Source organism: Ranitomeya variabilis, chromosome 6 (genome assembly GCF_051348905.1).
Source record: "Ranitomeya variabilis isolate aRanVar5 chromosome 6, aRanVar5.hap1, whole genome shotgun sequence".
In the NCBI taxonomy this organism is placed as follows: Eukaryota; Metazoa; Chordata; class Amphibia; order Anura; family Dendrobatidae; genus Ranitomeya; species Ranitomeya variabilis.
In genome coordinates this window covers 245,036,554-245,059,529 of record NC_135237.1, presented here as the reverse complement: position 1 = coordinate 245,059,529, position 22,976 = coordinate 245,036,554, and the positions used below count along the sequence as shown (strand labels likewise).

At 44.0% G+C, this 22,976-nt stretch overlaps 1 protein-coding gene across 6 annotated transcripts in view; it reads left to right on the top strand.

Moving 5' to 3' along the window:
- LOC143782270 (poly(rC)-binding protein 3-like) overlaps positions 1-22,976 on the top strand; it is a 2,306,623-nt gene that overhangs the window by 1,031,341 nt on the left and 1,252,306 nt on the right. For 5 of the 6 annotated variants that reach the window (XM_077269554.1, XM_077269555.1, XM_077269553.1 and 2 more), the window contains exon 3: positions 11,129-11,286. The gene's annotated coding sequence lies outside the window, so the exon portion shown is untranslated. Of the gene's footprint in view, positions 1-11,128; positions 11,287-22,976 lie in introns of those variants that run through there. The other variant, XM_077269548.1, reaches the window with a different exon arrangement.

The window sequence follows — 22,976 nt, the reverse complement described above, 5'->3', positions numbered from 1 at the left end:
TGCCCCTCCCTGGTGTTGCCCTCAACTAAATAAAGCTGAGCTTCAACCTTCTGCTCCAAATTACCATTTTGAAAAATGCAATAGGCTTTTCAGGCCTACAAAAGGTGTCTGTCTGTGTGCCCCTCCCTGGTGTTGTCCTCAACTAAATAAAGCTGAGCTTCAACCTTCCGGCTCTCATTATGTGGTTTTAAAAAAAAAAATGGTGGTTAGGGCCTACTAACGGCTTCTGCCCCTCCCTGGTGTTGTCCTCAACTAAATAAAGCTGAGCTTCAACCTTCCGGCTCTCATTAAGTGGTTTTAAAAAAAAAATGGTGGTTAGGGCCTACTAACGGCTTCTGCCCCTCCCTGGTGTTGCCCTCAACTAAATAAAGCTGAGCTTCAACCTTCTGCTCCAAATTACCATTTTGAAAAATGCAATAGGCTTTTCAGGCCTACAAAAGGTGTCTGTCTGTGTGCCCCTCCCTGGTGTTGTCCTCAACTAAATAAAGCTGAGCTTCAACCTTCCGGCTCTCATTATGTGGTTTTAAAAAAAAAAATGGTGGTTAGGGCCTACTAACGGCTTCTGCCCCTCCCTGGTGTTGTCCTCAACTAAATAAAGCTGAGCTTCAACCTTCCGGCTCTCATTATGTGGTTTTAAAAAAAAAAATGGTGGTTAGGGCCTACTAACGGCTTCTGCCCCTCCCTGGTGTTGTCCTCAACTAAATAAAGCTGAGCTTCAACCTTCCGGCTCTCATTAAGTGGTTTTAAAAAAAAAATGGTGGTTAGGGCCTACTAACGGCTTCTGCCCCTCCCTGGTGTTGCCCTCAACTAAATAAAGCTGAGCTTCAACCTTCTGCTCCAAATTACCATTTTGAAAAATGCAATAGGCTTTTCCGGCCTACTAAAGGTGTCTGTCTGTGTGCCCCTGCCTGGTGTTGCCCTCAACTAAATAAAGCTGAGCTTCAACCTTCTGCTCCAAATTACCATTTTAAAAAATGCAATAGGCTTTTCCGGCCTACTAAAGGTGTCTGCCCCTCCCTGGTGTTGTCCTCAACTGAACAAAGCTGAGCTTCCACATTCTGGCTTTCGCCCTATACTATCAGATATTAAACTGCATTTGGCCTACTAGTGTGGTTAGGCCCTTGAAACAGTGTCTGCTGCTCTTGGGTTTGCTACTCCACTGAACAAAGCAATGCCGCCTGTTTAGTCCTGTTACCAATTTTGAACTGCATGTAGCCTACTTTATTCTTTGGCCCTATATCTGTTTCCTCCTCATCCTGCCCATTGCCCAGCCACTGCTAAATGAGTCTGCTGGTACATTGACCTAGACCACTACATTCCCCTTGTACTCTACACAGCCAGAATCTGTCCCTGCTGAAAGTAAGGTTCCCCTTCCCGCATGTTATACCACCTTACACAGGGACAAAGAGGAAGGTGCAGATGAAAGTGCAGGTTCCTTCATCAGGTGGGGGGGCATACTCGTTGGCGACGTCACTGGCACAGGGCCCCTCAGAGTACGCAAAAGTGTCGCTGCTGGTGGGAGGCGCCCCCGCCATGCAAACACACCGCCGTACTTTGAGGGGCCCTGTGCCAGTGGCAATGCGAACGAGTGGGCCCCCCCCCTGCTTGCTCAGGATCACAGCACTTGCAACTTTTAAATACTTACCTTTCCCTGCAACACCGCCGTGACGTAGTCCGCATTTCCTGGGCCCACGAAAAACTTGAGCCAGCCCTACTCCCCCCACAACTTTCCCCCAATTCCCTATGCCCAACTATTATTATACAGTTAATTAAGATTGGCAAGCTTCAGAAACAAGAATGGATGTTTTTGGCATTAAAATGGGCACTGTAGGTGTTTTCCTGGCCTCCACTCACTGCCGACTATGCTTCCCCATTGACTTGCATTGGGTTTCGTGTTTCGGTCGATCCCCGACTTTTAGCGATAATCGGCCGACTGCACTCGACTCGACTCTGGACAAAATCGGGTTTCCCAAAACCCTACTCGATCTTAAAAAAATGAAAGTCGCTCAACCCTACTCTCCACAGTTCTGCACCACCTTATATCTCCTCTCTCATCTCTGTTTATTGCACTACACATGCCCTCTGTTCTACAAATGACCTAAGACTAGCATCCCCCGTAATCCGAACCTCGCACCTCCGTCTGCAAAACGTCTCTCGTGCTGCTCCAGCTCTCTGGAATGCACTTCCCCAGACGATCAGGCTGATACCTAGCCCCGACCTATTCAAGCGCGCTTTAAAAACCCATCTCTTCAAACGAGCCTACCACATCAACTACTCAGTAAACTAACTTTGCCCTTTTCCCTCCTTCCAAATATTATTCTGAATCTGCACTCTACTATTCATCTGTCTCCACACCTCCATGCACACGATAACTGCACTTGATACTTGACTATTGCACTTAAACACACGGGCTGATGACTGGATCATGCAGCTTTATATGAAAATCCCTATTATAATTGCCAGACCTGAAATAACAAGCACTTTTCACCTATTGTGTCCCCCCATTTCCTTGTAGATTGTAATCTTGCGAGCAGAGACCTCACTCCTTATGTCACTGTTTAAATTGTCTTACCTAGTATTGAATTTATTGTCTGTACATGTCCCCGCTTAATTGAAAAGTGCTGCGGAATATGTTGGCGCTATATAAATAAAAATTATTACTGCAATGCAGAAACACATTGAGGATGGGAGTGTTAGGGGTCGAGTTCCCGTCTCTGCACAGGGGGAATCTTGGGCCATCTCCGCTGCGGTCTCCCATTCTTCTCCTGCCGCAGTGGAGTCTGCTCAGCGGAGATGTCGGTCCCAGCATCTCGCTCAGTCTGACTCTGTACAGAGAGTTGCTGCTGCTTTTCCTGCTTCTGCCATTGAAGTCAGTGCTGGGCAGCAGCGAGTGGACGCTTCTGGGACTAAGTCCTGCTTTTCTCGTTCTGAGCATGCCCAGAGTAAGATCTCTCAGTGAAGATTGAGGGTCACATGATCAGACACTGCAGCTAAGGTCCTGTAGGTGCTCACGCTCTGTGGCAGCCTCTCATTGGTCCTTCTTGGAAGGTCCTGTATGTGCTGCAACTATCTAAGGCTCGCATGGCCACACGGCCATGCGCTAGTATTGCTTTCACTTATGTACTTTGCTGTTATGACCTGGTGGTTAAGGAGCAACATGGGACGAGCTCTGAGGAGATGGTATCTTTACTGACCGCAGTTCCTGAACCTAACACAACGCTAGAAGTAGCCGTGGAATGTTCCTGTCACTCCCTAGACATCTCGTCACAGCCGGAGAACTAACTACCCCTAAAGATGGAAACAGGAAAGCTATCTTGCCTAAGAGAAAATTCCCAAAGGACAGACAGCCCCCCACAAATATGGACTGTGAGTGGAGAGGGAAATGACATACACAGAATGAAACCAGGATTTAGCAAAGAAGGCCACTTCTAACTAGATAGACAGAATAGGAAAGGATACTGTGCGGTCAGTATTAAAAGCTAGAAAAATCCATCACAGAGTTTACAAAAAATCTCCACACCTGACTAACGGTGTGGAGGGCAAAACTGCTTCCCCAGAGCTTCCAGCTTAACAGAATATTGAATACTGACAAGCTGGACTAAAGCAAACATAAAATGAGCTGAATGATTAAGTCCACAGCAAGAGGACAACAAATGAACATGCAAGGACTTATCTTTGCTGAACTGGACCGACTATCAAGGAAATCCAAGGAGAGATCTGAATCCAACCAAGAAACATTGACAGCTGGCACTGGCTGAAGATCAGAGCCAGGCTAAATAGCAGAGCAGGAGAGACGATCAGTGGAAGCAGCTGCTAAGCTAAATCCAAGGAGCAGCAGTTCCACTTAAAACCACCGGAGGGAGCCCAAGGGCAGAATTCACAAAAGTGCCATTTACAACCACCGGAGGGAGCCCACGAACGGAATTCACAATACTTTGTGCCAGTGTGGTCTTGTATGAGTGAGTTCAGGGACCCGGCTGAAATAAGCCCCTAGAATGCTGGCACCTCCGGCGAGGAGTTTGTATGCTTGAGTGTTCAGGGACCTGGCCGAAATAAGCCCCTAGAATGCTGGCACCTCCGGCGAGGAGTTTCGTGTGCATGCAAGACCACTGACTGTTCTTGTTTAGACAGTTAGCCTGTGCCTCTGTGGAGTCTAACAGGGCACAGTGCTTTGAGTTCGCGGCTGCTCTGTGAAGTAACAGAGTTAGCTAACACCGCCATTTAGTTCCGCTATTCGCTAGCAGCAGGTTATCCTGCACGGTGGACCCCGGGCTGCGAACGCATCTATCCTAATAAAATATATACATTCATTAGGTGCGTTCCGCTAGCCCTATCATAACAGGGAGTGAGTGTCAGTCAGTGATTAACCCAAAAAATCCAAACAAAGGGAGGGGCTGCAGCTGCATAATCAGTGTGTCTGTGAATTTAATGATATGTGATATACTGTAATAACAGCAACTTAACAACAGCATTTTTTTTATTCTTCACATACTGCAAAGGAGGGCACTCTACGCATACATCTCTGTTCTAATGTTGCTACTAAATAATAATCTTGAAGCCAAAGCTTGTGTGTCACAGAAAATGTGTCCCTGGCTTGTGAGATAGGCAAGCCATAATTGTTCTTGGTTTTTTTTTAAAGAAAATCTTCACATTTAGAAATGTACAACTGACTACTTCATAAAACTTGTATTTAGGAAAATCAATTTTTTCTTACTTCCATGATATAATATCAGACACGGACATACTGCCACCTGAATACAGAAGAATGGGAGACCGCAGTGGAGATGGTTCGAGATTCCCCCTGTGCAGAGGCAGGAACTCGACCCCTAACAGGACACATTTTAATTTCTGAATACCTGTTTAAACAGACAAGCTGTAAACCCGCCAACCATACTGCATTTTTGTTTCTGAGCATGGACCTATATATAGCTACTTAGCAACATAGCATTTTACGGTTATGTAACGTTCCATTATTGTTCAAGAGGGAATTTTAAAAAATGCAAAAACAATAAGTTAATGTTTTGCCTCTGCTTTACTAGTCCAATATAACAATCATATACTGTACATCATAACAATTCTGCTGGCTGTTGCTAAAGTTGCTGTCTTCCTTAAATGGATGCCAATGAAAAATATAACTTATCTTGGGAAAAATAATAATAAGCTGTCTTTACCATGAGAAACAATAATCTGTGGAATCACTTATCTCAGGAGCTGGTCACAGCAAAACCAGTCAATGCCCTCAAAAGCATCTAGATAATTTTCTGGGACAAAATAACATGAGAAAGAAAGTGTTTCTGTTTTAGAGCAAATTGGCTCATTTCATTTTTTTTTTCCTTTGCATTCCTCAAGATGAGTAGGCAAAATAAATATACAAATGTTATTCTTTATGAACATACTGATCAATTAGTCATTAAACTATATTAAATCAAGAAGTGTCTTTATGTTTTTTTGAATAAAAGTTTTTTTCCTTTATTTAGACTTATATAAAAATATACACACAAAATTAAAATAGTGCCTCTAAACCAAGATCAATAGCCCGCAGGAGGTCAGCTAAAGCACATACATATACTGTATATATCCATAGAGAGACAGGGGAGACTGCAAATTCTTTAATGCTCCTAAGTAAATGTGACATGCTGCCTATGGATATTAAGAGTTATATTCACATAAAGTCCTCACCCATAACTTGTAAATTATACGGGAATATCCCTTTTGGGTGAAGCAAATAGTAATCTAAAGTGCAAATGCATAAATGCTGCAATATCCGAGTCAAATTACAAATTGTAATCTAAAGTGCCAATGCACAAATGCTGCAATATCCGAATAAGGGTATGTTTCCACGGTCAGGAAATGCTGCTTGTTTGACGCTGCGCAGAGCTGCAGCGTCAAACAAGCAGCGTCCAGATGTTCCAGCATAGTGGAGGGGATTTTATGAAATCCCGTCTCCACTATGCGTGGAAACCCGCACGCGGCGGCCCTGCGACTACAGACATGCTGCGCGTCTTTTCAGATCGCAGCATGTCCGTACACCTTGCGGGGACGCAGCGTCCCCGCAAGGCATATCACAGGGCGCTATGGGAGAGAGCGATCATCCCGGATGTGAAGAGTTAACACATCCGGCATGATCGCGTCCCAGAAAGGGGGCGGGGCTTAGCGCCGAGCGGCTTCGCCGCTGCGGCGATACCGCCGGCCATCCTGACAGTGGAAACATACCCTAACATTACACATAAATAATTAATCTAGAGGAACAAACAGCAATAGCAAACGGAGGAGCAAGTATCTAGAGTGCAGATGCACAGTATGCATATCACAGGTAAATAGCAGTTGAACCATGTGAGCGATGTTTACATAGTCCCAACAATCACCGTATCATCAACCATAATGGCTACATCTAACAATCAGCAAAAATCAAAGAGTTGCAAACCCTGATCAATACATGTTACCTGAATCTGTGTGCCGCTTCCTGCTTCCCGTGTATAGTGCCAAGTTACACGCTGCACCTCACAAACGCCGAAGCACGTTTCGCGAGTGCTTCTACCTAATTGTTCTGCATGTTCATATATTTAGTGGAGTGTTGCCCACCCTATGTTTAGGAGAATGGGATGGGTTATATGCTTAGCAAATGTTATTTTTAATGAAAGTTGAACTATACAGTCATTTTTCAAATTTCCTATGTAACTATGGTATGTAATCACTGGAAACTTAATGAGATCCCAAGAATAAGTTAAAGGGAAATGGTCACCAGGCTTTCCCCATATAAAGTAGGGCCAGCGCCTGTATACCCTCATAGATGTGCCTTTCCTGGTGCAGTTGCAAGCTGCTATTTTTAGGCTAAGGGGGCAAATATCCATGGCCCCTTACCAACCTGAGAATACCAGCCCCCTAGCTGTCTGCTTTAGGTTGGCTGGTTTTCAAAAATGAGGGGGACCAACACCAATTTTTAAAATTATTTATTAAATAATAATAATATTCTTGACAACCAACCTTGCTAAAGCTGACAGCTGAGTTTTGCAGCCCACAGCTGTCAGTTTTAACTGGCTTATTATCAAAAATACAGGGGAACCCACGCTTTTAAAAAAAAAGTAATTATTATAGCACAGGAGCTGGCTCATGAGCACTCCCATCAGTCACCACCTGCTCTCGCTGTTAACGGTGGCAGCAGGAATAGGCTCATGGTAGTGGTAGTCTCATCAGACGATGCCAGTTACCGGTGGTAAACATTTTACAATTGATCACAGCTGCAATCGTTTGACAATGTGGGAACCGCGACTCTCTCAACGGCAGTGATGATTTTAATGCTGATCAGAGGCACGGTTTGCCACACTGTCATGCACATTACAAAGTGGCAAACATTGGATGTTCAGACCCCCCCATTCAAGTGAATGAGGTCCGGGTTCAGGTGCTTATCTGGTACCCTAACCAAACATTTTTTTTAACTGTTTTGCAAACCCCGATGGACCCAAACATCCAGGGGTTCGTCCATAACTAGCAATAACCCTAACAGACTAAGATCTAAAGCCTTGGTCAAAGTTATCAGAGCACAAAAATCTTCAAGAGTGCTTAAACTTTTAATTCAGCCCATATTCCCTTCAGTAATTTTAAAAATGCATACAGTATATATTATTATATATATATTATTATACATTTTTATAGAGCCATTTATTCCATGGCGCTTTACATGTGAAAAAGGGGGCAAACAGAGACAAAATACATTAAACATGAGCAAAAAACAAGGTACACGAGTACATAAGGAGGGGGGACCCTGCCTGTGAGGGCTCACAGTCTGCAGGGGATGGGTGAGGATACACTAGGAGAGGCTAGAGGTGGTTGTGTGGCGGTTCAGTAGGTTGAGGATCACTGCAGGCTGTAGGCTTGTCAGAAGAGGTGAGTCTTCAGGTTCTTTTTTTGAAGGTTTCTATGGCAGGCGAGAGTCTGATGTGTTGGGGTAGAGAGTTCCAGAGTATGGGGGATGCATGGAAGAATCTTGGATGCGGTTGTGGGAAGAAGAGATGATAGGGGAGTAGAGAAGGAGATCTTGATAGGATCGGAGGTTGCATGTAGGTAAGTACCGGGAGACCATGTCACAGATGTATGGAGGAGACAGGTTGTGGATGGCTTTGTATGTTATTGTAAGGGTTTTGAACTGGAGTCTCTGGGCGATAGGAAGCCAGTGAAGGGCTTGGCATAGAGGAGAGGCTGGGGAATAGCGGGGAGACAGATAGATTAGTCAGGCAGCGCAGAGTATACGATGGATTGGAGTGGTGCTAGAGGGGAGGCCAGAGAGTAGGAGGTTGCAGTATTCAAGGAGGGAGATGATAAGGGCATGCACCAGTGTTTTTGTCGTGTCGCAGTCAAGGAATGCGTGGATCCATGAAATATATATATGTTGCCTAAAGTACAAGGGGAATGTGTCATCTTTAAATATAGGCCTTTAGAGATCATTTCATCTTCAACTTGCTTAACCAAGGGTGCCCAACCCTTTACATAGCACTGCACACACATGTTTATTTCCTTATGTATTGGGAAAACACAACAAAATAAAAAAAATAGAAAAAAGGCAAATTGTACATAATTTTATAAAAAAACAAAAACAAACTGGGCCATGCAGAATTGTTGTCACCTTTCTAAAATTGTGCGTAAACAACTTTGTTTCAAGCATGTGATGCTTATTCAAATACATCTGTGGTAAGTAACAGGTGTGGGCAATATGAAAATCCTGGAACCAGACAAAAAAGGGAGACGTTGACTCAATCTTTGCAATGTATGTTTGTGCTTGACACACTAATCATAGAGAATAGAAAAAGGAGAAGAGAACAGTCTGAGGACTTGAGAATCAAAATGGTTGAAAGATATCAGCAATCTCAAGGTTACAAGTCCATATCCAGAGGTCTTGATATTCTTTTTTCAATGATGCATAATCTAAACAAGATTGCATCCTATGTCATGGGTCTTCCAGCAGGACAATGACCCCAAACATATTTCAAGAAGCACCCAGGAATGGATGGATTAAATGGCTGGGGAGTTCAGTGGCCAGCAGTCAGTTTGGATCTAAATCCCAGTGAACATTTGTGGAGAGATCTTAAAATTGATATTGGGAGAAGGCACCCTTCAAATATGAGAGACATGGAGCAGTTTGCAGAACATTGGTCCATAATTCCAGTTGAGAGGTGTAAGAAGCTTGTTGATAGTTGTAGGAAGCAATTGATTGCCGTTACAGTGGGGGAAAAAAGTATTTAGTCATCCACCAATTGTGCAAGTTCTCCCACTTAAAAAGATGAGATAGGCCTGTAATTGACATCATAGGTAGACCACAACTTTGAGAGTAAAAATTAAGAAAACAAATCCAGAAAATCAGCTTGTCTGGTTTGGCAAGATTTATTTTTCAAATTATGGTGGAAAATCTGGTCATTAACTAAAGTTCATCTCAATATTTTGTTATATATCCTTTGGTTTCAATGACAGAGGTCAAACATTTTCTGTAAGTTTTGACAAGGTTGGTACACACTGTTGGTGGTATATTGACCCATTCTTCCATGCAGATCTCCTCTAGAGCAGTGATGTTTTGGGCCTGTCGCTGGGCAACACGGACTTTCAACTCACTCCAAAGGTTTTCTGCGGAGATTGGCTAGGCCACTCCAGGACATTCCTATGCTTCTTACGAAGCCACTACTTTGTAGCCCTGGCGGTGTGCTTGGGATCATTATCATGCAGAAAGACCCATCCACATTTCATCTTCAATGCTTGCTGATGGAAGGAGGTTTGTACTCAAAATCTCACAATACATAGCCCCATTCATTCTTTCAGGTAAACAGATCAGTCATCCTGGTCCCTTTGCAAAAAAACAGCCCCAAAGCATGATGTTTCAACCCCCATGCTTCACAGTTGCTATGGTGTTCTTTGGATGCAACTCAGCAATCTGTCTCCTCCAAACACAACAAGTTTTGTTTCTACCATACAGTTCTACTTTGGTTTCATCAGACCACATGACATTCTCCCAATACCCTTCTGGATAATCCAAATGCTCTCTGGCATATTTCAGATGGGCCTGGACAGGTATTAGCTTAAGCAGGGGACACGTCTGGCACTGCAGGCTGTGAGTCCCTGGCAGAATAGTGTGTTAATGATGATAGCCTTTGTTACGGTGGTCCCAGCTCTATGCAGGTCATTCACTGGGTCCCCCGTGTGGTGATGGGATTTTTGCTCACCGTTCTTGTGATCATTTTGACCCCACAGGGTGAGATTTTGCGTGAAGCCCCAGCTCGAGGGAGATTTTCAGTGGTCTTGTATGTGTTCCATTTTCTTATTATTGCTCCCACTGTTGATTTCATCACACCAAGCTGCTTGCCTATTACAGACTCAGTCTTCCCAGCCTGGTGCAGGGCTACAATTTTGTTTCTGGTGTCCTTCGACAGCTCTTTGGTCTTAACCATAGTGGAGCTTGGAGTGTGACTGTTTAAGGTTGTGGACAGGTGTTTTTTATACTGATAAAAAGATCAAACAGGTGCCAATACTACAGGTAATCAGTGGAGGACAGAGGAGCCTCTTAAAGAAGAAGTTACAGGTCTGTGAGAGCCAGAAATCTTGCATGTTTTTTTGGTGATCAAATACTTGTTTTCACCATAATTTGAAAAATAAATCTTGCCAAATCAGACAAGGTGATTTTCTAGATTTGTTTTCTCAATTTTTACTCTAATAGCTGTAGTCTACCTATGATGTCAATTACAGGCCTCTCTCATTTAAATGGGAGAATTTGCACAATTTGTGGCTGACTAAATACTTTTTTCCCCACTGTATTTATTCCCAATTGTGTGCAAGAAAATATTAAGTTGAGGGTGACAACAATTTTGTCAGGCCAATTTTGGGGGTTTTGTTTGAAATTATGTCTAATTTGCCTTTTTTCCCTGTTTTTTTGTGTAGTTACAATACACACAAAGGAAATAAGAATGCGTATAACAAAAATATGTAATGGAAATAATTGTCTGGGACAAATACCATACTTCATTTCTAGAACAATTTCAAGGGTGCCATCACTTACGGCCATGACTGTAGAATATATATCTCAACTAGATCAGTGGATAGACAATCTTCATGTGCAATGCATAATAAACAGATACTCTTTTATTTACAGGTTGGTGCCATTCAGTGCAAAGAGCTTAGAGGGACTAAAGTTTTGTAACGTGGATCATCTAATTACACTCTGCAAGAGATTGATAAACACCCTATTTTTCCCCATGATATGCCACGTTTGGTGCCCGTGAACCAGTATATCAGGAGACTCCAGTGAATGTAAGTACTTTTTTGAAAATAGTTTATGTGCTTGAATTTTCACTATTTAATATAAAACATTCAGATAAGTTTGTTTCTCTGATACTGCATAAATGAGTCTATTTGAATACTCACAAAATGGAACGAGAAGAATAATTAGTAGAGGTGATGTATATGTATTTGTAGAATCTTGTCCATCAGCCAGCAGTCCCGATGGTTCTCTTTTTGGATAGTAGACCATGCGTGAGGTTGCATTTGCCTCATGCTATTCAGCAACAGACTATTGGCGTAACAATGTACCTGGTCTTACGAACCAATCCACAGTAATTCTATTGATAAGAAGGTATTAAGTGTTATAGGACATGTTGCTACAACACTACAAGGACCTGGTTACGGGACCTCGGTGTGCTGGTGCGCTGGGTCTCTCTGTGGGTTCCGCTTGCTGTGTGCTTGCGCAATGTATTTGCACACTGTGCATGATTTTGGCGTTTGTGCAATATCAACTTTTCCCATGTAATGCTTTATGTTACTTTTTGATGTTTAATTATATATAGAATTGGTTAGTCATAATGATGTATTACCTGCTATTTGCCGCGATGGTGTCCCTATGCGCGTGCGCATTCGCCATATTTGCTTATCACTCTGGTCCATCACCCCCTCTCTGTTTTGTTTGGCTGCATGGTGTGGGCTGGCGCCGGCTGCCCCACGTGACCTGATTGCAGGGCGGGGACGTTGATGAGAGTGCTCTGACGGACATTGCCCTGTGCGCATGCGCGGACAGGTTACCCTCATTGGTGTCCTCATACCAGGTGATTCGTTACATCTGACATATAAGGAGGGACAGTCTATTGGTAAAACCATGCCCCCTGAAGAAGGTGATTTCGCACTGAAATGTGCGTTGGGGAGTGAGGTCCGGGACGCCTGTCTTTGCACCAATATGGGTAAATACTATTGTTCAACTTTTGCTTTCTGTGGCCAATATGTTAGACACTAACAGGTTGATTAAGTAAGCTATTATGGGTTGTTTGGATTCTTCAGACCATGTTTAGTGGCTGAGACTGGTGTAGGTGTTATATATCCACAGGGATTTGCATGACTCAGATGCTCTCTATTAGTTTGAGCACAGCCTAACACTGAGCAATTTATTATCCAACCGTAGCTTCCTCTATATAAGTGGTGTCAAGCACCAGATCTATTTATGCCACAGTAAGCTGCATTTGCACTATAGCCCATATGCACTGATAAGGCGCACCGGTACTCATTTTTCTTGGAATTTTACTTCACTTACCTCATACTGTTATATTATTTACTAATTGCTCATGGAATTGTGTACATTTTGTGCACAAAACTGATTTTATTGTTTGTACATGTGATTTAATAAAGTTTCAGTATGTTTTGCAATTACTGGCATTTGACTCTAGTTTCTCCGGTAGTTCAATTATATTTTTGAGTAGTTTTTTGCTCTTTGTCTGAATATGCAATTTAGCATATGCATGCAATTATATGCATGGTAAAATCCTTTGATAATGATATTTGGGGACTATTTGTTCAACACTACAAGGGATTGGAGTGGTAAATTATATAAAGAGCTAACATAAAGGATTTTGGATAAGACACTAATATATTGAGGCTGGAACAGACACAGAAGACAGTCCTTATGCAAGATCAATGTATGGGCCAATCATAATGCACATTCCATGAGCTTTGGGAGTAGAACTTGGTCATCCTACCTCTTCCCTGTAGGGTAGCACTGGTTGCATTAATGGTATGCATCATTTATTTATTGAGGCACCATTTGCTCATCCTGATAGTGTGCTCTGCAATTAAAATCAAGCAGAAAAACATGCACATTTTACTGTGAACTACCATGTTTTTGTTGCACAATTTATAGATGAAATGTGCATTTTTCCTCAGCATGGCATTTGTGAATAATGGAAATAAGTTCAGATCACCGTAATAGACATCCTTAGGTTTTCGGAGCACAGGAAATGCACAAAGCAGAAGAAAATCCCGCTCAACGAACTTGTGAACAAACTTCTTTCTTTATTCACCAAAAGTGCTCAGCAGAGGGTAAAACAGCATCAGCGTTTTAAGTTACATGATATGCTACATCAATGCGTTTCAGGTGGCTACGCACCCTTAATCATGATGGATTTTCGTCTGTTTTGTACTTGTGAATAATACCTAGATATGAAATACTATATGACATCTGCGATCACTGTTTGCTGGAGACTGTATTAAGAGGGGCTTCTTTACTATATGTATCACATACTGTATAAGATGATATATGAAGATTTAGTTTTTTACACGTATAAATAGTTTTGTAAAAGTTTCAGCACACTGATTTTTTTTGATGCAGTCAAAAACTGAGTTTTTCAAGTGGAAAATGCTTCAGAAAATGCTCCAATGTGGTGTTTTTTGTCTTCAATAATTTCTTTTATCATTTCCTTGAACATTTTGTTGCTCTGTAAATGTTTTTTAATCATTTTAAAGTGCATTTTACAAAGTATTTTTTTCCAATTCCATTAAACAATTAATAAAACAAAGGCATTTTATGAAGTGAAACGCTGAAAAACAGTGCTCAAAGTGATCCCCAGGTGTCTTTGTGCATTTTTGCAGCCTTCCAATTGAATTCTCTTGTAAATAGTAGAGCAGATTAATAGTGAAAAATGCTTGAACGATAGTCAGGTAATTTCTTTTAAATCCTTTTTTAAAACCGTAAGTTAATGAAAAACAATGAAAAGATGAGACATATGAACAGCCAAGTCATTTTTCAACACAGATGAATAGGAAGAATCTTTAAATTTGGGCTTTTTAACCCCTTTTCAACATCGGGCATAACAGTACGCCAATATCAGACACCCTCCCTTTGATGTGGGTTCTGGCGGTGAGCCCACATCTTTCCCGGCACATGTCAGCTGTTTTGAACAGCTGACATGTGCCCAGAACAGCCAAGGGTGGAATCGCGCTCCACCCATGGCTATTGACCCGTTAAATGCCAATGTCTAACGCTGACAGTGGCATTTACCATGCACTTTCCGCAATTGCACCGGAAATCCGCCCATTACTCTGACAGTTAATAATAGTAAAAACTATGGTTTGTGCTGAGACTTTAAGACAGGTGATTTCATCACGTGTGCTGAGTTAATGTGGGAAATAGAAAACAAAGTATGAAGAGATTATTTGCGGGAGGTACATTATGGTTGTGAGATATGCTTTTCAGTATGATAGAAAAAAACATAATGGGCAAAATGAAATTGTTGCATGTAATGAATGTTTACCACCCATGAACATCTACTATATAATTGTCTAAGGGTCACTTCCATCTGTCCTTCTGTCTTTCTGTCACCGTTATTCGTTCGCTGATTGGTCTCGCCAGCTGCCTGTCATGGCTGCCGCGACCAATCAGCGACGCGCACAGTCCAGAAAAAAATGGCCGCTCCTTACTCCCCGCACTCACTGCCCAGCGCCCGCATACACCGCTCACAAAGGGTTAATGCCGGCGGTAACAGACCGCGTTATGCCGCGGGTAACGCACTCCGTAACTGCTGCTATTAACCCTGTGTGTCCCCAACTTTGTACTATTGACGCTGCCTATGCGGCATCAATAGTACAAAATGTAATGTTAAAAATAATAATAAAAAAAAAAAAAACCTGCTATACTCGCCCTCCGCCACCTTTCTTGCTCCTCGCCACGCTCCCCGGACCGCTCCATTACAACCATCAGCTTGTGGTGAGGTCCCGTCCCAGGGCTGGTGTGCGGCAAGGACCTTCTGTGACGTCACGGTCATGTGACCACGATGTCTTCATAGGTCCTGCTCCCACCAGCCCTGGCACTTGCAATGGAACTCGGCTTCAGGAAAATGGCCACCGCGATCTCGATCTGCGCACGCGCGGCATCCCGCGGCCATTTTCCTGAAGCCGAGCACTACCATCTGCACAGGATCCCACGAAGAGGAGAGGCGGGACGCGGAGGAGCAGCGACAAGAATGGTGAGTATCATACACTACAAGGGGCCCTCGGATCGTTAGGTGAGTATGTTTATTTTTTATTTTTTGGACCTGTCACATACGTGCCTCGGTAATATACTACGTCACTGGGCAATATCCTACGTGGCTCTGCTGTATACTACAAGGCTGGGCAATATACTACGTGGCTGGACAATATACTACAAGGCTGGGCAATATACTACAAAACTGTGCAATATACTATGTGGCTCTGTGCAATATACTATGTAGCTGTGCTGTATACTAGGTAGCTGGGCAATACACTACGTGTCAGGGCAATATACTACATCGCTGGGCAATATACTACGTGACTGGGCAATATACTACGTCGCTGGGCAATATACTACGTGACTGGGCAATATACTATGTAGCTGGGCAATATACTACGTGGACATGCATATTCTAGAATACCCGATGCGTTAGAATCGGGCCACCATCTAGTCTATATATATAATTGTCTAAGGGTTTTTCTGTCTGTCTGTCTGTCCTGGAAATCCCGCGTCTGATTGGTCGAGGCCGCCAGGCCTCGACCAATCAGCGACGGGCACAGTATCGACGTAGATGTCATAATGGTTGCCATGGCGACGATGATGTCATAAAGGTTGCCTCGACCAATCAGCGACGGGCACAGTCTGCCGCGAATTCTGGAATCATCATTGTCCATATACTACGGGGACATGCATATTCTAGAATACCTGATGCGTTAGAGTCGGGCCACAATCTAGTTAATTAATAATTGTGAATTATTAGGGGTTTTCTATATTATAATTTAAAAATAATGATTTTAATACAGTACTGGAATTGTTGTTGTGACGCCCGGGAGACCGAGGTACCCAGCACCAGACCAATGAGATCTGTCTCTTGAGGGGGATGTCACGAGTGGCTTGACCCGATGCTGTGGTCTCAGGCAGTGCACATTGTAAGGGATATTATGAAGGAACAGGCACTTACTTGATCGACAGTAGGTCTTCTCAGCAGTGATGATCCCAATTCCGGATAGATGACTATTATCCAAATGAAAGACTGAAGCACCGAAACGTTTAACCAGTTTACTTCAATATAAAGGGATTTGCAATCAGTACTGTCACCGGAGTCTGTATGAAAACTCTGAATTATCTTGACCCTGTCAGGATTTCCATCTCTTATTATGCGCAATTTCTATACGGCCCTGCTGCTGTATGTGAACTGGCTGCCGACCCAATCCGTCCCATCTGGGTCTTGGTTCGACGGGCAACCCGAGTCCTTTTATCGGTTTACTCCCGCAGGGAGTACCACTGAACTCTGTCTGTTGCTGCATCCGACCCTAGTGAAGCTGATATCACCTCACGTCTTTCCGGTTGTTATATTATATATAATCAATATAGCCACGGATCCGGTATCCGTCTCTGCGCCTATTCTGGATAACGATTAATGTTACCCGGTTCTCACAATGTCCTTTTTGCTCTATTCTCCTTTTCCTCACTTGTATGACCTCTCACTACTAGCTCCTTAGCCCAACTGCCAATCTTTTTCTCAGACCAGCATAGATCAAGGGGAGTCTCTGGAGCTCCCCCTTCTGGCCGGAGATGGTAGTGCAGTCTTGCTATTTTAATATTTGTATTTGGTGTCAATAACTATTTTTGTGGCAAATACCCATAGGGGCGCCACATTCCCCCTTAGTTAAGAACAGTACTCCGGGACTGTGGGACGATAACATTTTGAAATAACAATTGATATGTACAGAGTCTTAAAAATGAAAAGTTACAAAAACCACTCAAAGAAACAGAAAAAATGGGATTCTGTAAAAAGTCACTTCAAATAGCGTCCATTAATACAGTTCTATCCTTGAAGGTACTAGAAAGCAAAGTTCACAAAGCAGTCTTTCCGGAGCTTTGATTTAGTGTTTCCGGGCTGATAAAAAGTTCAAGAATATGCAAAAAGTTCATACAGGTAAGTCTCTGTAGGACTGGGCTTAAACGTTACAGAACGATAACAATGACTATAGTCTTATAGTTGGTAATCCGCATACCTGGCCGGTAATTGACCCTGGGTACTATGCTGGGATCTACGTAATAGCGGTGTCTCTTTATGTGGTGTACTACTGTCTACTGCGGATATAGTATCTGCCCTCTCTGCTAAAGATAATTCCACCACTATGGGGTTGGCAAGTCCACCGTGAATGGGATCACTCTGATCAGGAATCTGTTATTCCTGACCTGGAACCTCTTGTAGTATGGGGTCAGCCTCTTCCTGTCTTGGGACTTCTAATATTGGGTTCGGTGTTGGATAAAAGGCCACCATGGGAACCACTACTGCACCATGGTATGTTAGTAGGGTTTTGGGAAAGTCTCCTATACAGGTGTGATACATTTCCTCCTCTTTTTCCTTTACTGGTTGAACCTGTATGGGTTGAATAACTTCTGATTCTGGCTGGACAACTTCTGGCTCTTTCAACTTTCCGGACATAATTTAAGATTGTCTCTTGACACTAGTACAGATGTTAAACCTCCATTTTTGCTAATGAGACACATTTTAGGATTATCCATTCTTGTTGGTAAAACTGTGTAGGGTACGGCTTCCCACTGATTATCCAGTTTATTGGTTCGACGATTCCTCTTGAGTACTTGATCACCCGGTCTTAATGGAGTTGCTAGAGCATTCTGGTTGAAAGTTCGCTCTTGTCTTTCTCTGGTTTGCTGGAGGCTTCTTTCCACACTCTCTTGTACTTGGCGATACTGCTTTTGCCGTACAACATCCCAATTGGAGTCTTGAACTTCTGCGTCTGGTTTCAGAATTCCCATTTCTAGATCGATTGGCAATTGGCCGGGTCTTGCACGCATAAGATAAGCTGGGGTGCAGTTGGTAGAGCTCACCGGGACATGATTATACAGATCCACCAAGTCAGGCAATTTCTCTGGCCATTGATTCCTTTCCGTTTCAGGTAAAGTCTTTAGTAGGTCTATCACAATATGGTTCATCTTCTCACATAAGCCGTTTGTTTGCAGATGATAGGCCGTCGTCCGGATCTTTTTGCAACCATACATATTACAGAATTCTCTGAAGACCTCTGATTCAAAGGCTGTACCCTGGTCAGTGAGAACCTGTTCCGGATATCCATGGGGTCTACAAAAGTATGTTTGGAATGCTTTGGCTGCTGTTTTTGCAGTCAGATCTTTTAAAGGTACTACTACCAAGAAGCGCGAATAATGGTCCACGATGGTCAAGGCATAGACTTAACCGGACCGGCTCGGTGTCAACTTCACGTGGTCCATGGCTACCAGTTCAAGTGGTTGTTTGGTGATTATGGGCTGCAGTGGTGCTCTTTGGCTCTTTTGATCGTTCCTTCTGAGGTTGCACGGGCCACAATTTCTACACCACTGTTCGATTGATTTTCTCATTCCGACCCAATAAAATCTTTCTCTCAGAAGTACTTCTAGCTTTTTCCAACCAAAGTGACCAGCACCATTGTGGTAAGCCTCGAAGACCATCCTCACATCTTGTTTAGGCACGATAATCTGCCAAACCAATTCATGTGTTTTCGGATTGGTGTATCTTCTACAGAGTTTCCCTTGATACAGGAACATTTTGCCTCTCTCTTTCCAGAGTTGATGCGTCTCTTCTGGGGCATCCTCATCGGGATATGCACTTTGCTCAGTCAATAGTTCATTCACTATCTTCACAGCCGGATTGCTATCTTGGGTGTCAGCCCATCTATGGTGTGCTAACGGATTAAAATTCACTTCTTGTTGTTTCTGATAGGTATTTGACTGACGATGTTTTGCCTTGGGCTGATGAAAGGCTGGTAGTTCAATTTTTTCAAGCTCCCCCGTTTCTTCTTCTACATCTCTCAAGTGTGGCATCCGGGATAGGGCATCGGCATTTCCATTCTTGCGACCTGCTCGATACTTGATCACGAAGTTGTAATTAGATAACCGGGCTATCCATCGCTGTTCTAACGCACCTAATTTAGCCATGTCTAGGTGGGTCAATGGATTGTTGTCAGTATAGACAATAAATTCTGCACCGGTTAAATAGTGTTTGAAACGTTCAGTCACAGCCCAAACTACTGCCAGTAGCTCCAATTTGAAGGAACTATAATTTTCAAAATTTCTTTCAGTAGGCCGGAGTTTTCTACTTGCAAAGGCGATGACTTTCTCCCGACCTTCTTGCTTTTGTGACAGCACCGCTCCCAATCCCACATTACTGGCATCGGTGTAGAGGATGAAAGGTTGATGGTAATCTGGGTACGCCAGAACTTCTTCTCCGGTTAGTGCCTTCTTTAGTTGTTCAAAAGAGTCTTCTCTTTCGTCGTTCCACTGAAAAGGAGGGTTTCGGTTTGAAGGTTTCTTCGTCTGCCCTATCAAAGTATCTTGCAAGGGCGCTGCCAATTTGGTAAATCCTTTTATAAATCTACGATAGTAACCCACTAATCCCAAGAATTGCCTCACTTCTTTTGCGTTGGTAGGTCTTGGCCAATCCCTTATGGCAGTTATTTTCTCGGGATCCGGTGCTACTCCCTCCAAACTCACGATGTGCCCTAAGTATTGTACCTTTGGCTTGAGAAGGTGACATTTGGATGGTTTGATTTTCATACCATACTTGGATAAGGCTTCGAACACCTCTGCCAGGTCTGTTAAGTGCTGTTCGTAAGTCTTTGAGTAGACGATCACATCATCTAGGTACAGGAGGACGGTCTCAAAGTTCTTGTGTCCGAGGCAACATTCCATCAGTCGCTGGAAAGTACTGGATGCGTTGCAGAGTCCGAACGGCATGCGATTAAATTCGCTTAGACCCATTGGTGTGGTGAATGCCGTTTTTTCTTTCTCTCTCTCAGCCACAGGGACTTGCCAATACCCGCTTGTTAAGTCTAAGGTGGAAAAATAATTAGCAGATTTCAAAGCAGTCAAGGACTCTTCTATCCTAGGCAAGGGATAGGCGTCTTTATGGGTGATGTTATTAATCCGTCGGTAGTCTACGCACATTCTCATGGTTCCGTCCTTTTTTTTGACAATCACCAGAGGGGCCGCCCAAGGGCTACAACTATCTCTTATTACCCCGGCCTGTTTCATCTCTCTCAGCATGTCCTTCGCGCATTGATAGTGAGCGGGCGGTATGGGTCTTTATCTTTCTTTTATCGGGGGATGGTCACCGGTGGAGATTGTATATTCCACCCCTTCTATCAGTCCGAAGTCCAATGGGTGTTTACTGAAGACTAGTGTTGAGCATTCCGATACCGCAAGTATCGGGTATCGGCCGATACTTGCGGGTATCGGAATCCCGATACCGAGATCCGATACTTTTGTGGTATCGGGTATCGGTATCGAAACAACATTAATGTGTAAAATTAAGAATTAAAATTAAAAAATATTGCTATACTCACCTCTCCGACGCAGCCTGGACCTCACCGAGGGAACCGGCAGCGTTCTTTGCTTAAAATGCGTGCTTTTCCTTCCTTCCGTGATGTCACGGCTTCTGATTGGTCGCGTGCCGCCCATGTGGCCGCGACACGACCAATCACAGCAAGCCGTGACGTAATTTTCAGGTCCTCAATGTCTAATTCTAGGCATTCAGGAATTTAAAATTACGTTCCGGCTTGTGATTGGTCGCGTCGCGGTCACATGGGCGACGCGACCAATCACAAGCCGTGACGTCACGGGAGGCAGGAGACGCGCGCATTTTTAAAATTACGTCACGGCTTGTGATTGGTTGCGTGCCGCCCATGTGACCGCGACGCGACCAATCACAGCAAGCCGTGACGTAATTTCAGGTCCTCAATGCAGAAATAGGCATCAGGACCTGAAATTACGTAACGGCTTGCTGTGATTGGTCGCGTCGCGGTCACATGGGCGGCACGCAACCAATCACAAGCCGTGACGTAATTTTAAAAATGCGCGCGTCTCCTGCCTCCCGTGACGTCACGGCTTGTGATTGGTCGCGTCGCGGTCACATGGGCGACGCGACCAATCACAAGCCGGAACGTAATTTTAAATTCCTGAATGCCTAGAATTAGGCATTGAGGACCTGAAAATTACGTCACGGCTTGCTGTGATTGGTCGCGTCGCGGCCACATGGGCGGCACGCGACCAATCACAAGCCGTGACGTCACGGAAGGAAGGAAAAGCGCGCATTTTAAGCAAAGAACGCTGCCGGTTCCCTCGGTGAGGTCCAGGCTGCGTCGGAGAGGTGAGTATAGCAATATTTTTTATTTTAATTCTTTATTTTACACATTAATATGGATCCCAGGGCCTGAAGGAGAGTTTCCTCTCCTTCAGACCCTGGGAACCATACAGAATACCGTCCGATACATGAGTCCCATTGACTTGTATTGGTATCGGGTATCGGTATCGGATTAGATCCGATACTTTGCCGGTATCGGCCGATACTTTCCGATACCGATACTTTCAAGTATCGGACGGTATCGCTCAACACTACTGAAGACCTGTTCATATTCCGTCACTAATCTATATACCCCTTGTCTTTGATGGGTAGGTGTTGAATCTACACCCACGTCTAGCTGTTGGCACCAATCCTCCGATTCTCCATCTGAGCCGTTATTTTCCACCTGACAGGTCGATTCTAAAGGCTCAACGGTTGTGATGGCATTGTTGTCAACAGTATATAACTTTGCCACTGTGGCGTACCTTGGCAAAGTGACCTCTTCCTCTCCACAGTTCAAAAGTCGTACCGGCACCCGTCCCCGGTGTACCTCGACCACCCCTCGTGCCGTGAGTATAGTGGGCCTGCTGTCGGTGTACGGTGGTTCTATTAAGGCCTGATAGTCTCGTCCTTTAGTACCAATGGCCGCTCTACACCATACCAGCATTTCTGTTTTTGGTGGGATTACAATAGACGTTGGATCACTCACCCTCACACTGCCGATTTCTCCACCTGCAACTTCTATCTGTTGCCTTAACATTAATACTTTTATTTCCCTCCGGAGAACTCTCTGCTGGCAGGATCGGGCAGTTTCAGCAATTTGTTGTAAGACAGAAATAACTTCAGAAAAGCAGTTCTCTAACACATTCATTCCTATCAATACAGTTGGTTCACAGTTCTGTCGGTCAACATCAACGACAATTATACCCTGTTTCTTCAATTCTGCTTTACCAATCTTTATGGTCATCTCCCTGAATCCTAGTTTCGGTACCAACTTACCATTACTGGCCCATATATCTAGTTCAACATCAGAGGGCCCTTTATCAATATCTACATCAGCCCAGTACCTCTTATAAAGGATATATGGTATAGATGAAATCTGGGAACCTGTATCCAGCAAAGCGTTGAGGGGCATTCCGTCCAGCACGATAGGGATGATGGGTCATCCTCCGATGTACCTGTCGTGCCAGGGTGTTGGGCCTTGAAAATTCATTCCTGCGAAGCGGCCCACATTCCCAGGGGATTCCGGTTTAAATCACAATTTCGTGCAAAGTGGCCTGGCTGCTGGCAACGGCGGCAAATGGGCTGTCCATCCGGTTGGTAGCGGTCACGGGGACCTCATCCATGGAACATCCTCTCTACGGTTTGCCAACTCCATCTTGGGTTCTCTCATCTCCTGCATGGTTTTAGCCATTGAAGCAACAACATCAGTTAAAGAGTCAAGCTTTTGCTGAAGAGCCTCATTAGTAATGGGCCCCAGGGACTTAGCACTGGCACCGGACGTAGCTGATGTCACTGGCATTCCCCGTTGCTGAAGTGCATCTGCCATGGGTTGTGTGAGATCCTGAT